Here is a 15,982-nt window from a genome sequence, read left to right as displayed (position 1 = left end):
AGAAGAAATATTGCCTGGGAGGTCAGAATAGATGTAAAGAAAAGCCAGGCACAGTAGTGCACACCTGTAATGCCCAAGAGTTGGGAAACCGAGATAGGAGGATGCCCTCTAGGGAAGATAGAGGTACCTTGGATAAGGCAGAGGAGAGTGAAGGGATTAGAGAGGCATAAGGGGGTAGAAGAACAGTAGAATGAATTGGACATTATTACACTATGTACATATATGATTACATGACCAGTGTGAATCTACATCATGTAAAACCAGAAGAATGAGAAGTTATACTCCATTTATGTATGATATGTCAAAATACATTCTACTGTCATGTATAACTCATATGAACAACAACAACAAAAAAAAACAATTAACTATGCAACCCTTTTCTCCATTTCTACCACCATCATCCTAAACCAAACCATTAGCAGGGGATTAGAGGCCCTGGGATGTGCCAAAGAACTGCTGTGGGAAAACCAAAATTTACACATTTATTTTCCTCATGAGAGCCCTCATTTGCATTTTGGGGTATTTTAAATGGTAAAAACTATGAAATGAACTTATACAAATATAATCAACACTCAGAAAGGTATTCTACGTAACTAAAAATCAAAAGGTGACAAGATTTCAGGGCATACATAAACACACACACTTATATATCTCTATATATAAGTATGTATATGCATGTATATACCTATCTATCTATCTATCTCTCTCTCACTCTCTCTCTCTATATATATGTATGTATATACCTATCTATATATGTATGTATATATCTATATCTAATCTACCTATCTCTCTCTCTCTCTCTCTCTCTCTCTATATATATATATATATATATATATATATATATATATATATATATATACACACACACAAATACATACATAACATACAAATACATACATACATAATATATATTATGTATGTATGTATGTATGTATAAGTGGACAGAATATCCTTAATTTATCTTTATGTGGTGCTGAGGATTGAACCCAGTGTCCCACACTTGCCAGGCAAGCACTCTACCACTGAGCCACAACCCCAGCCCAGGATTTCAGGATTTAATATTTTAATTAAAATATGTAAGCTTGGTTGCATCTATGCATATTTGTAAAGCTGCTACACTTAAAATAACTTCTATGAAATGATACTCTTTCATGAAATTCTCAATCTCACCGTGAAATCCCAAAAGCAAAAAATAATTAACTATAATGGTGCTTGTGAATGTTAATATTCTTAATTGCCTACTCTGATGTTAACTTGTAAAACCACTAAGTAAAATCTAGTTATGACATATGACCTTGTGGTAAAAATGAAAATTAACCCTAACTTTTCTACCAGCTTCTTTTATCATAATGATGATCATATATTGAACATGAATTGATGCTCAACCATATCAAAAGATGAAGTGAAAAGACAGAAAAACTTTTTTTTTACTATAACTGTTTGTATGCACAAAAGTAATTGACACAAAATATGCCTGTTACTACAAGGACATGTACTCACTAAATGCAACTCAACAGAGGAAAATGTTATCAGAAGGCATTAGAAAAATTCCTTAAAAACCTGAGTATTTCAGCTACACAGTTTATCTCTCATTTTAAGACAAAACCAACTGATAATCAAGTTTCCATGAGGCATGAGTAAGACACACTGGACAAAATATATCTCAAAGTATTTCAGAATGTATACACTTTGCACAGCATAAAGGAAAATGCCAATGGAGAAAATTGTACTTATTGGGAAATAGTGAATTAAAAAGTGAATTAAATGAGGACTTACAAAAATGGTTTCCGTAAAAATTATTGATTTAAAATATGGAAGTTATTAATATACAACAATGAATCATTACAAATCAGCTAATGGCAATAAAATATAAGGTACAAATAAAATGCATAAATTATATATACTGAGTGTAGAGAATAGACTTACACTGAAAAGTTGCAAGTTACTCTTTTGGGGGAGAAAAAAACAAAAGAAAACACTGGCAGATAAAGTTCAGGACACAGCTTTTAAAGTGGTACATGTGTACCCCCCTTTAAACCAGGTGTTGTGCTCTCTCCCTTCAACATTCCCCCATTCATGCCAGTCCCCACCCAAAGCTTCTCTTCACACTCACTTCCCTGACAGGGTTCCACTACTAAAGCCATGTACTGGCCCTACAACCTCCACCACACAAACTCAGCTGCCTCCAGGAGCACCCAGAAACAGTACCCAAATGCCTCTGCCCCACTTCCCTGCAACCTATGCCACACCCACCAGCTGCCCCCAAGAGCACCCAGGAACAGCACACTAACTTGTGTCCCACTTCCCTGCCCCCACAGACCTCAGCACTAGTGCCCCCTCTAGGCACTCCCTCCCAGCAGGCACAGTGTGCTCCCTCCCCATACACTAAGTCACCCAGCCTCCAGTCCCCCTACACCTGTCCAGCCAGGGTTGTTCCCCCCACAGGCCTCACCACATGGGTCTGCTCCAGTCATCACCTCACAGCCACAGGCACTGTGTACCCCAAGCCGACACACTACCCCACTCAGCCTCTGGTCCCAGGACACCTTTCCATCAAGGGTCTCTCCCCCACAAGCCTCAGAAAGAGGGCCCTCTCAAGGCACCACTTCAGATCGTGCAGGCACAGCATGCCCCCTCCCCACACACATTACCCCATCCAGCTCCTACTCCACCCAGCTCTTACCCAACCCAGCTCCAGTCCCCCAATGCCTCTCCACCCAGGGCTGTGACCCCCACAGGCCTCAGCATGAGTGCCTCTTCCAATAATTGCCTCTCAGCAGTACGCACACTGCACCCCCTCACCACACCTTACCCCACTAAGCTCCTACCACACCCAGCTCCAGTCCCCCAAAACCTCTCCACCCAGGGCCACATGCCACACACCACTAGGGACACGGAAGTCCTCCCTACCTGAGACTATCTCCCAAGTCAACAACAGCCAACAGGAGGTGGTGGTGAGGGCCATGCTGCCCCTGTGGGAGGCTCCACATCCTCATCAGAAATTGTAAAGGAGAAAGAACAGCAACAGTACCTTCCCAGAGGGTGACATAGTTGTGGGGGCAGTACTGGAGCAGCTCCGGCAGCCATCAGCAGAAAGGATCTCTGAGATTTGAAGGCACTAGCTTCTCCATCATCTGCAGGCCATTTTTAGGCTGTCCAGAAACCCACTGTGCAGATGCAGTTTGGGCTAAGTCCCTGCATGTATCAGTGAATGTGTGCAAACTGCATGCATATGTGTTTCAAGGGCGGGGCTGTGAGCAGGGATGTTCCCAGTCACTGCCTCACAGCTACAGACACAGTGTGCCCCTCCAGAGGTACTACCTCACCCATCTCTGGTCCCCTAAGACCTCTCCAGCCAGTGCCATGCCCCTACAAGCCTCAGGACAAGTGCCCCCTCCAGGCACCCCATAGCAAGAACAGGAACAGGGCATCCCCTCCCCACGCACTACTCCACCCAGTTCCTACCCCTCTAAGCTCCAACCCACTCAGCTCCAGTCTCCCAATGCCTCTCAGCCAGGGTGCACCCCCATAGGCCTCAGCACAAGCACCCACTCTAGGCATTGCCTCACAGCAACAGGCACAGTGAAAGCCCTCCCCACGCACTACCCCATCCAGCCACTTGTGCCCTCCAGTGAGGGCCTTGCACCCACAGGCCTCAGCAAGAATGCCCTCTCCTGGCATCTCCTCACAGGTACAAACACAGTGTGCCCTCTCCCCATAAACTACTCCACCCAGCTACTACCCCACCCAGCTTTGGTCCCCTGTAACCTCTTCAGACAGGGTCACGTCCCCACAAGCCTCACGAAGAGCACTCCTTCCAGGCATCACCTCACAGGGACAGGCATATTGTGCCTCCTTCCCACACACTTCCCCACCCAGTTCCTAAACCACCCAGGTCCAGTCCCCCAACCCTCTCTAGCCAGGGCAGTGCCCCCTCCACAGGCCTCAGCATGAGCACCCACTCCAGGCACACTTCACAAAAAATGGCACAGCACGCCCCCTACTCATACACTACCCCACCTAGCACCTACCCCACCCAGTTCGGTCCCCCAACACCTCTCCAGCCAGCGCCATATACATCACACACTGCTGAGGACACTGGAGCCCTCCCTACCTGAGGCTCTCTTACCAGGCCATCAGGAAGGGTCTTGGGGACTTGAAGGAACATGCCTCTCCACTGTCTGCTGGACACTTCTAGCTGCCTGGAAACTCATGATGAAGAAGCAGTTTTCTGTATGCCCACCCAAGCATGTGTGCATCATGCATGCACCTGTGCCTTGAAGGCAGGGCTTTGCTCAGGCATGTTACCAGGCAAAGCCTACCAGCAACAGTCACGGTGAGCATCCTCCCCATACACTACCCCACCCAGCTTGGGTCCCCTAACATCCCTAGCCTGGGCCCTTCTCCCACAGACTCAGCATAGTCACCCCTTCAGTCACTGCCTCCAAGGGACAGGCAAAGAATGTCCCCTCCCCTGCACTACCCCACCCACTCCTACCCAGGGAGCTCCTACCTTACCCACCTCCTACCCCACCAACCCTGCTCCTGGTTCCCTAAGAACTCTCCAGCCAGGGTCCCATCCCCCACAGACCTCAGCAGGTCACCCCTTCCATGAACACCTCTGCAGGAAGAGACCCAGTGTGCCTCCTACTACACCACACAGCTCTGGATCCAGGATGCCACTCCAGCCATGGCTGCACCCCACAAACTGCTGGACACACTGGCACCCTCCCTACATGAGGTTCTCCTCCCAGATCCACAATGCCCAACAGGAGCATAGTGGGTGAGCACCAGTCTGTCCCAGTGGGAGGACTCAAATCCTCACCAGGAACCTGGAAGTGGTAAGGACAGCGGCTACATTTTACCAGAGGGTGACAAAGCTGCGTGGCCAGGAGGGAAGCAGCCCGGCAGCCTTCTGCAGGAAGAATCTCACCTATTTGAAGACACGTGCTTCTCCACCATCTTCCGGACACTTCTAGGCCGCGGGAAACCCACTGCACCTAAGCAGTTTGCGGTGCGACCCTGTGTGTGTCAGTGCCTGCGTCAGTGCGGCAGTGTGTGCATCCGTGCGTGCATCTGTGCGTGTGTCCTAAAGGCGCCTGTGAGTCGAGGGCGGGGCTGTGCCCTGCGATATTGGGGCTAGGCCACCTGGTGGACACGGGTTGAGCAGGAAACAGAGCGTCCTGGAGGATGGGAGGATGGCTTGTGTTGTGCAAGCTGCTTCCACTGCAGGGAGGCGCTGCCCAGGCAGCGGTGCTAAGGGCCAAGATCCCTGTCTGACAGAGCGAGGCTGGAGGCAGCGCGGAGTCCGGTGGTGGTAGCGGTTGGGATTGATGCACACCTTTTGCTGTTTGAAGCCAAGAGAGCAATCAAGAGCCCTCCTAGCTTCAACTCGTGGGAGGGCTGCAGTTCTGGCCAATGCAGCGCTAGTCACTAAATAACTGGAGCCAAACTTGGCAGTGGGAAAGTTGCAGGCACCTATCTAGGGACATGGTAGTGGTGACAAGATCGCTTGTTTGGCCATGACTGCTGAGGTTCCCTGTCATTTATAATTATATGAATGAATTTGGAAGACATATTGCTAAGTGAAAGAAACCATGTCACCACTTGGTAATTAAGTTCTTTATTTATGTTATCCTTTCAACAAACTTTGAGTTCTCTTGTATGTCTGTCAAATAATGTGTCTTGTGGTGGAAATAACCAGTCCATCTGCTCTGGTGACAAGGTTTAATCACAAAATTCAAGAAACTGAATGTTGAATCAGTTCCAAGTTGTGCCAAGTCATCCCATGCTTTAATTCTCACCCTCACCTTTAGAATACTGCAAGCCTGGGCAAGCTAGTCTATGGAAGGATGAAAACAGTGAAACTCAGACAATCTAAATTGAAGTTATCCTCAAGAATAGTCTAAAAATCTTAAGCAAAAAAAAATATGCTGGAGGAATCCCAATACTCATTTCAGAGACAAAACAACAACAATAAAAAGCATGGTATTCATAAAAAGTGTACATAGAAATCAGACTAGAATACAAGAAACAGAGACAAACTCGCACTTATATATTCATTTGATTCTTGACAAAGGGCCCAAAAACATGGAATGGAGAAAAGACAGCTTGGCCCATGTTTTTATTGTGTGACTGTTGTTCTTAAAGATTTAAAATGTTTAAAATACGTTTTAGATATTAATCCTTTATTGGGTATGTGGTTTGAAGTGGTTTTCTTTAATTTTGTAATTACATTTTCATTGTTTTGATTGTTTCTTCTGCTGTCTAGAAGCTTTTTAGTTCCACGTCTCCATTTTAGGTTATATTGTCTGTGGTTTTGGTTTTATAACCCAGAAATCATATCCAAGAAAGGTTACTGACAAAAAGCTCCTAATTTCTACAGTGGTTAATTTTTGGTGTCCTACACTGCAAGTATTATATTTCAGTCTTTAGTGTCTATTGATGTGATTTTTTATTATGTAAGATAAAAATTTAATTTTATTCTTTTACTAGTGTATATTCAATTTTCTTATTAGCATTTGTTACAAATATTGTCCTTTCCCCTTTGTGTCTTTTTGAAAACTTTGCTGAAGTTCACTTGGCATATATGTGTGTTTTATTTCCAAGTTCCATGTTTCAGTGTTACATATGTCTATCATTATGCAAGGAAAATAATATTTTAATGAACTATGTAGTATATTTTGAAATCAAAAATTGTGATTACTCCTTCAACATTATTCATTGTCAAAATTAATTTTGAAAATTGTGGCTTTTGTGGTTTTATATGAATTAGTATAAAAATAAATATTGCCTTTGCTATGTCTGTTGCAAAGGCCATTGGCATTGTGTGGAGGATACTATTGAATTTAAAAATTACTTTGGGTGTTAGAGGTATTTTAACCATATCAACTCTTAACACAAAATCACAGGATGTTTATTTATTTGTACCTGCTTAAATTTCTTTTATCAATGTTTCATAGTTTTCACTGTACAATTTTTACCTTTTAACTAAGTCAATCCTGAATTATCTTACTGTTTTTGAGGCTATTGTAAATGACATTTAATTAATTAATTTATTTTTTTGCTTTTAGGGTTTATTGTTAGCATATGAAATGTAACTGAATTTTGTTTGTTGATTTCATGTCTTGTAAACTTTTTATATTCACTTATTTTGACAAAATTATTTTTAGACACTTTAGGAAGAATCTACATGTAAGACTAAGTCACATGAAAACAAAAGTATTTTCATTTCTTTACAATGCAGATGTTTTTATTCCTTTTCTTTCACTATTTCTCTGAATTATACTACCAGTATTATATGGAAGAAAACTGATAAAGGTGGGCCCCCTTGTCTTGCTCATGATGTTGGAAGAAAAGCTTTATTTTTTTGTTGTTGATTATAATATCAGTTGTGGACTTTTCATATATTGATTTGATTATATTGAATTAAATTACTACTTACTAAGTTTATTATGGGATTTTTTTCCATGAAAATATGCCAAATTTTGTAAATGTTTTCTCTACATCTATTTAGATTCTCTCTTAATCATGTGTTTGTTTAAATGTGATATATCATGTTAATTGGTTTCAGCATTTGTATAATCTTTTAATGTATGATTAGATAACTTTCTGCTGTTATTCTTTGAGAGATTAACATCTATTTTAATCAGGGATATTAACCTGTAATTTTATCTGATTTTAATACAATTATCTAACACTAGTATCAGGATAATGCTGTACTCATAAAATTAATTGTGTTATGTTATTTTCACTTTTCCAGAGGAGTTTAAAAAATAATTGGCATATTAAAGAAATTAGGAGAATTTACCTGTGAATTGATCTGGTCTTGGGATTTCTTATTTAGTTCCATTACCTATTGGCATGTTCTATTTCTTCATACTTCAGTATTGGAAAGTTGTGTGTTTTTAGAAATTTGTCATTTCATTCTAGGTCATCTTTTTTTTTGTATAATTTTCCATAACCTCATAGCAATCTCTGCTGCAAGATTTTTCCCCTGTGGAATCAATTAGAATGTTTTCTCATTCATTTCTGATTTAATTTATTTGAATATTCTCTTTTCTCTCTTTTTATTTTAATATAAAAGTAAGTTTTATTAGTTTTTCTTACCTTTCTAAGAAAGAAAAAAACCTCTCACTGGTTGTTGAATTTTTTCTCTATTATTTTATAATTCTCCATTTTATTTATTTGTGCTCAATTATATTTTGTATATGAATGACTTTGTACTTATTTTCCTGGTGTGTTGCTCAGTATAGAGTGTCTGTCCAAATATGTGAGGCTCTAGGGTCTATCACCAGCACTGCACAAAATGATGATAATAGTAATATTAGGTTGGCTGTGTATGTTCTCTCTTCTTTTTGTAAATTTATTGAATTTACTTGTTCTGACAAAATTTTCTATAAACTTCCTGGTTTTGCTACCTCTCTTAAGTTTCTGAATTGGGTTTTGATTTTCATTTCTCTCAAGATACATTCTACTACACATTCTGATTTCTTGTTTGCTACATTTGTTGTTCAGGAGTATGCTGTTTAATTTCTACTTATAAATTCTAAATTAATTTCTACTTATAAATTTCTACTTATAAATTTTCCCATTTTCATTCCTTTATTAGTTTCTGGTTTCATTCAACTGTAGTCAAAAAACATACATTATATACAGTGTCAAAGTTCTTAAATATTTAAAATATTTTGGGGACGTAACACATAATCTTTCCTAAAGAATGTTTTGTGTACACTTGAGGAAAAATGTGATTTCTTTCATTATTGAGTAGGTATATTGATCTATATGTTTCTATAAATTTAATGGATTACTAACTGTTATTATGTCTCACACTTTATATAATTTATTGTATAATGATATGTTTTTTGGACAGTATACATATTCATTTTCTGTTATCCTATAAACAATACAACTTATTAGCAGTGTTTCTTTTTTCTTTTCTTTTCTTTTTTTAAAGGGTTTAATTTGTCTCTTGGTTATAAAACTCCAACTCAAAGGCCCACATTTGTCTATTGCCTTTTTGATTGTAGAGTTAAAGATGATATGGGGTATAGCATAGTGAGAGACATGGAGCACTCACTCTTGTTGATAAAACAAACTATAATTTTCATTAATTAACAGGAGCAAGTGTAAATTCAACCTTTCAAGTCATAGTAAAAAAAATCTCAAAATCCTATGTAGGTACATAATATTCTGCATTCATGTTACTGGTCACTACCATAATTAGGGAATTTTAAATCTTCAGAAGTGTTTAGACACATCTCATCGATAAGAAGCAATTATTGCATTTATTAATCAACAGAAAAAAAGTTAAGCAAATAATATTGTTTACTCACTAGTGTTTTCTAGGGGAAATAACATTTTTATACCACAGTTGCTAATAACACAATCTTTATTAAAGAATTATATGGAAATACAGAAACAGCACACCAAGTCAGTCTTGACTAACAGTTTATGCATGGAGGTGTAAGAATTTTTCTGCACCACATTTACTTTGTAATGAGCATATTCTCTCTGTAGTGTCTCATTAAAATGTTATATTTTTTCACCATTAATTTATTCAGAATTTATTAGTGAACCAAAATTTTCCCTATTCTCATTAAATTAAACCACAAAAACTTATATTGCCATTTTGGCCTGGAATGATTTATTCCTTTGAAAAGCACCTTAAGCTTTTTTCTTACAAATTGCTTATAATTGAGAATGTTAACACTTTTTTGTAATTAAGTCTTTCATAATTCTTTATTAGTGTTCAATTTCCAGGATGTGTTTCCGAAGGTAATGTACTTCAGATTGCATTGTAACAGGTACAACCCTTACAATACTATTAATAAGCCTTGTATAATAATCAACTTTTTATTACAATGTAATTTACAAGAGTATGTGACTCATAATCACACACATTATTGTGCTATGAATAAATTTTATTTAGTGAAGTTTTCTAAGAAAGTCGTCATTTGTATACCTAGAATTTATTTCAAACTGAAAGGCCTGAAGAGCTGCTTCAGGTTGCCCTCAAGGCTTTCTAACCCACACTGCCAGGAAAACTACAGTAAGGTAATATTTGCAGCCCTCGAGGAAATGCATGGTATTATGCCTGTGTCAGGTTTTACAACAGGTTTCAGCGGCATGTGGGGGTTTATATTTTTTGTTTAAGGAAAAAAATCACTCTTCAAGAATTTTCTTTTGCATACTATTTTAAAAATCGGGAACAAATACTTCTTTACTCTGGGTCTCTATAACCTAATGTGCATCAAGAGGGAAAGGCACATATTGTTTCCTTATAGGGACAACTCTTTTCACCTATAGTAGTAAATCACTTTATTACAGATATTAGAACTCTACTGCCACATGGCCAAGTCAATCAAGAGGGCTTAGATGATAGCTGGGAAAATTTTAATGTGTTTATTTCTACAGTTAGTTTTTATAAAAAGTTCTGTGAAAAAAAGGAATCCTATAAATAGTAAAAGGAGGCAAATAGTGATCTGTGGCCTTAAGTAAATGGTGTTAATGCATTTGTACATAAGGTAAAGTTGCTCTTCCCACAAAAAGGAGAAAAATAAAGCTAGAGATAGCACAACTTTTTTATATCAGCAGTTGGGTGCAGGAAATATTTCATCCCATGTTTGGATGACATAAATAGCTATTAATACATTTATTTATTTTTTTCTCCAGGCAATATCATCTGTGCCTTCCACATCTTTCTTCTACTCTTTCCTACAGAAATCCACATCAAATGAAACAAATTCACAACACTCTATTATTTGAGTATAAGGGCTGAGGCCAAACTGCCAGCAACACAGCTAGAACCACAGCCCTCTGAAACAGTAGAGTTCCTGGGAGAATGTGAAACAGCCATTCAAACAATATTTGCCTAATTTTACAGAAAGATACTGGAAATAAACAGGTGCATGGAATTCAACAGTTGGCTAAAGGTGTTTTATATTCAGTTGTTTGGGAGTATAACTGATTCAGTTTCTCTGAATCTTCTGGTTAGAAAACAAAAGATTACACTATCAACTCTTAAAGTACATGGAGACAAGAAAAAAAGTCACTTGAGGATAGCATGGCCTTTGCATTTAAGGTGAATCTGCAACAGGAGATCTGCTCAACTCACAGATCTGAAGATTCTGGGGGGAAGATGAGCCCTAAGTGACCAGCTGTCACTGAGATGTACAGATAATTACTTAGTAGATGTTTTCCGAGTAAACCACATGTGGCTACTGGGCAAGCTGAAGAAAGAGAATAAATCTTGTTCTTCACATGCTTAGTTGTTTTGACAGTGATATCCAAATTCTGAAAAGACATTGACTTTTTACAGAACATTAATAGGACAAGCCAACTCACTTTCAAAGTAGCTCAACTCTTAGAATTTCCTTAGTACCAATGACTTGAACAATAAACAATTCAAACCACTGGGTCATGCTCAGTCAATAAGTTAAAACTACAAGGATCAAAAAGTCCTAAGAGAATCAGTGAAAAACAAGTCCTATTTACCAAAGGACTGGGATTTTGAAAATAGTTTAATGTATTCTGTACAGAATGGGTTACCAAGGAATAATACTTTTATTATGGCTCTAAGGTGGAGGCACCTCAGCGTCCCTTGCCACTCCCCCAAATCAAGCCCCAGTGGCAATGACAGTATCATGAAACCTAGCCTCCCTCCCACCCCACTGCCTCAGTCTGGCTGGGCACAAAATCACGAGCCACTCACAGCTTTGTAGATTCAAACAGCAATTCTTTATTCCCAATCTCACACCGGCCTTCTACAAACACATTCTGCGGAAATCCACGTTCTCTGCCCAAATCCACACCTCCACTGGGCTTCTGTCTTCTAAAAATACTGTCTGAATCCTGTGAGAACTCAAGGGGAACTCAGGCAGCAGGATACGCCATATTCCCAGCAGGAATAACCTTAAACCCTGATCCACCCTAAACCCGGATCCACCCTGGTCCTTGAGCAAGGTCACCTTACATGCAATGTTACTGCAAAATGTCCAAGGCAAGTCCTATTTCCACAAGTCCTTCCACTAAGCAGCATGGGGTACGCTGGCAAGGAAATTGTCATACCTACTTGGCTAATGGCTCTCAGCACCCCACCCCCATAACCATACCTGCTGTCTGTGGTCCAGTCACCCCTGCTTCACAAGCTGCAGAGAAACTGCTGCTGCTCACTCCAGTAAATACAATACACAGGATAGGGGGCAGAGAGGGAGAGCCTTTGTGGTGGGTCACATCCAGCCAGGCTGAAAAAGATATGGCATGTCTTGTACCCAACACTCAAATGGTGACATTTGCTTTAAGGAAAGACCTGGGAACCTGGATAGGGCTCTCCGTCACACCAGAAATCATCAGCTTGAGAGGTTCCCAGGGGCCAAACCTCTCAGGGCAGGTCACTGGCACACATTTATCCCATATAGGGGTATGTTTAGATATAAGAATACCCTATGGATCCATTTCAACAATCTAAGGCATACATGCTGCTTCTCCTACTGTCCTTGTATATTTGTAAATGGGGCTGAGAATGGAACACAGAGCCTTGGACATGCCAGGCAAGTGTGCAACAGATGAGCTACAGTGCCAGCTCATGTGGTAACTTTTTGAAAAATGTGTCTGAGACATAATTATATAAGGTTATGTATACAGATATGTAAAAAGTAATGTCTAAGAAATAAAACATTAGAGGGGTTGGGGTTGTAGATCAGTGTTAAGAGTACTTGGCTAGCATGGGAGAGACCCTGGGTTTGATCCTCAGCACCACAAAAAAATTAAGGAGTAAAATAAAGGCATTGTGTCCAACATCCCCCCCAAAAAACAATAATAAAAATAGATTATATATATGCATGTAAAATGATTACAATGGACAACTTCAGGGTAAAATTTAAAAATTTGACACAATAACAATGAATAACTTAATTAAATTGAAATTCTTGGGCTAAAGATAAGCATGCACTTTCAATTTTGGCCTATTTTCTGAAACTTCTCTGCAGAAGAGTTGTGACAATTTTGTATGGCAGCTCTCAGAGCATGACAATTCCATTTTCCAACACTGTTGACATTAGATTTTTCTCACTCTCTTTATTCTTTATATTTGTTAGGCAAAAACACACATGCACTTTATGTTTACTGTGGATGACAGTATTGTGGATGACTTTATGTTTACTGTGGATTGACTGTATTGTGGAAAGTCATCTCAATGTTTGGTATGTCATCTTTTAAACAGCCGATAATGGGTTTTCCCATTTTTATCTGCTAGTTGTTTCTCCTTATTGACTTGAATGAGCTCGTTCTGTGATTAAGCTGTGGTGAACTGTGCAGACACCCATAGGAGCATCCCCAAAATACTGTTCTCTAGCAACTGGCAACAGTTTTTCCCCTTTCAGAGAGTCCTTTGCTGGCTTGAAAATTCTGGTCTTTCTTCTCAATTTGCAATCAAAGTCCAAAGTTTTCCAAGGGTGTAGCAGGTGTCTGCCCATGGACAGAATGGTCCTGGGCAGAGCCTGTACTCAGGCTGGGTTCTGTTGTGGCAGGAGGAACACAGGGCTCTACTGAGCCTGGCTCCATTGCAGGTTGGTGAGGCAGATCTTGGTTAAGCCTGAGCTCTGGCAGTGGTTGGCAGGTGGTGGTGGCAGGACTGGAGCAGAATAAAGTTGGGCCTACCCTGTGCCTGGGTTCCCTTGCACTTCAGGCAAGCTGAATCTGGGCTGAGTATCAGCACTGCCTGGAGTCAGCCAGTGGCGGGATGAACTAAGGCCTACCCTAGGTAAGGACTCCCATGCAGGGCAGAGCCCCAGCTCTGTCGGAGTTCACCCAGTGGTGCGATGGAGGTGGGCTTACCCTGAGAAGAGGCTCAAGTGAAGTTGAGTGGAGAAGATCAGGCCTGGGCCTGACCTCCACAGGGTTCCACCCATGGCAAGATGGAACTGTGCTTACCCTTGCCCAGGCTCTCACACAGCTGGCCTGGGCTGTTGATCAGGGAGGAGCCAGAGCTCCAGAAGTTGTACACCTGTGAGCAGAGTGGGTCCCAGGTAGGTCCTGAGCTCTGTTGGTGGTCTGCTCATGGCGGGAAGGAGCCAGGCCTACCTTGGGCCAGGCTCCTGTCAGTGAGGCTGAACTGGGCTGGGGCTGAACTCTGACAGATGTCTTCCAGTAGGCAGAGTCAGTGGTGGGTAGGGCTAGAGCTCTGGAGGACATCTGACAGTGGGCAGAGTCATTCCTGGGCTTATTCTGAGCTCCTGCAGGGGTCAGCCTGAGGTAGGATGGACCTGTGACTACCCTCTGCCAGGGGGCTTGCCTTGCAGTTCAGCGGGCAGGATCAGGCCTGGGCCTGACCTCCACATGGGTCTGCTAGTGGTAGAATGGAACTGTGCTTACCCTTGCCTAGGCTCCCTCGCAGCTGAATTGGCTGATCAGGCAGAAGCCTGAGTTCTGGAAGGTATTCGCCTGCACCTGGCCTGAACTCTGGGAGTTGTCAGCTTGTGGTGGGCTGGGAGGGAGACAGGCCTAAATTCAGCCAGGCTCCCAGGCCTGTGAGCAAGGCTGACTTGGGCTGGGGCTGAACTCTGGAAGGTGTCTTCCAGTAGGTGTAGTGAATATGGGGTAGAGCCTGAGCTCTGGTGGGCATCTAATAGTGGGCAGAGTCATTCCTGGGCTGAGTCTGAGCTCTGGCTGGGGTCAGCCTGAAGCGGGTTGGACCTGGGACTACCCTCTGCCCTGGCTGCTGCCTCATGTCATCTTGGGAGATCTGGAGAGATACTGAGCTCCCAAGGATGTCTGCTGGTGAGCAGAGGCAGTCCTTGGACAAGCTGAAGGATGCAAGGTCATCAGGAGGTGTTGGGTAGAAACTGGGCCTTCTCTGGGGCCCGGCTCCTGGGCAGAGCTTGAGCCCAAGGTAGGCCTGACTCTATCTCACCTCCAGCATTGCGTGGGATCCTCATCCTGTCCCTCTCCAGGCCTCACTAGACCTTCTCACTCTGCTCCTTAAACAGCAACCCAAAGGGCCTTTTAAAAACAAACCCAATTTATATAGGATCTATCAAAGTGCATCAAAGCATTCTACTGTCATGTGTAACTAATTAAAGCAAAATAAAAATTTTAAAAAGTAGGTCAGCAATTAGGACTTTGGTCAACATGTAGCCAGAATACACTTATCTTAAATACAATGGAAAAAAAAAGACAGACCATGTCACCCTCTAATCTGAAAATTTCCAGTGATTTTTCATCTTGCTCCATATAAAACCCAAAGCCCAATGAGGTCCCACAGGGACCACTGGAAACTTCTCATTCCATAGCTTGCCTTAGGAGCCTGCAGGGCCATGCCAACTCTCTTGCTGCATTAGGGCTCTAGTGCTGCCATTTCCTCTCCAAGGGTGTCATCTGGATTCAATGAGTATAGGGATAATGCTCAGTGTCCTCAGAGCCCAGAATTGTGGCAGTCACACAGTTCTCATAATGATGTTGAAGGTTCTCTACACTGTGGTGTCTTTGGTAAATTGCTTGGCCACTCACTGATTTTCCTCTCTTGGATAGCCCTGAGAACTTCTCAGCCCAGGAAGAATGACAAGGCTGCTGCAACCAGCATGACCCAACTCGAGATTTCAGCTAGGTGTCATGAAAGAGAATCAACAGGTCATGTCCAAACTCAGAAAACCAGATTATGACTGTACTGGGATCTTGTAATGGTATGCAGAAGCCCACAGGTGTGCTCGGGCTCAGTCCACCAGGAAAATAGCCTGATGAACAGGCAGAGTCTGGACTCAGGCTGGGTTCTGCTGTGGCAGTAGGAAGGCAGACCTACACTGGGCCCCAACTCCATTGCAGGTTGGTGAGGTGGATCTGGGCCAAGCCTGAGCTCTAACAATGGTTGGCAGGTGACCAGGTGACAGTGGCTAATCTGTGCCTCGGCTTGCACCACAAGTTGTCCTAGCAGATCTGGATGAATTCTGAGCTCTCAAGGTTGTCTGCTGATAAATGGAAGCAGTCC

The sequence above is a fragment of the Callospermophilus lateralis genome, unplaced genomic scaffold (assembly GCF_048772815.1).
Source record: "Callospermophilus lateralis isolate mCalLat2 unplaced genomic scaffold, mCalLat2.hap1 Scaffold_93, whole genome shotgun sequence".
NCBI lineage: Eukaryota > Metazoa > Chordata > Mammalia > Rodentia > Sciuridae > Callospermophilus > Callospermophilus lateralis.
The sequence above is the reverse complement of the archived record's forward strand: the minus strand, read 5'-3'. Positions refer to the sequence as shown.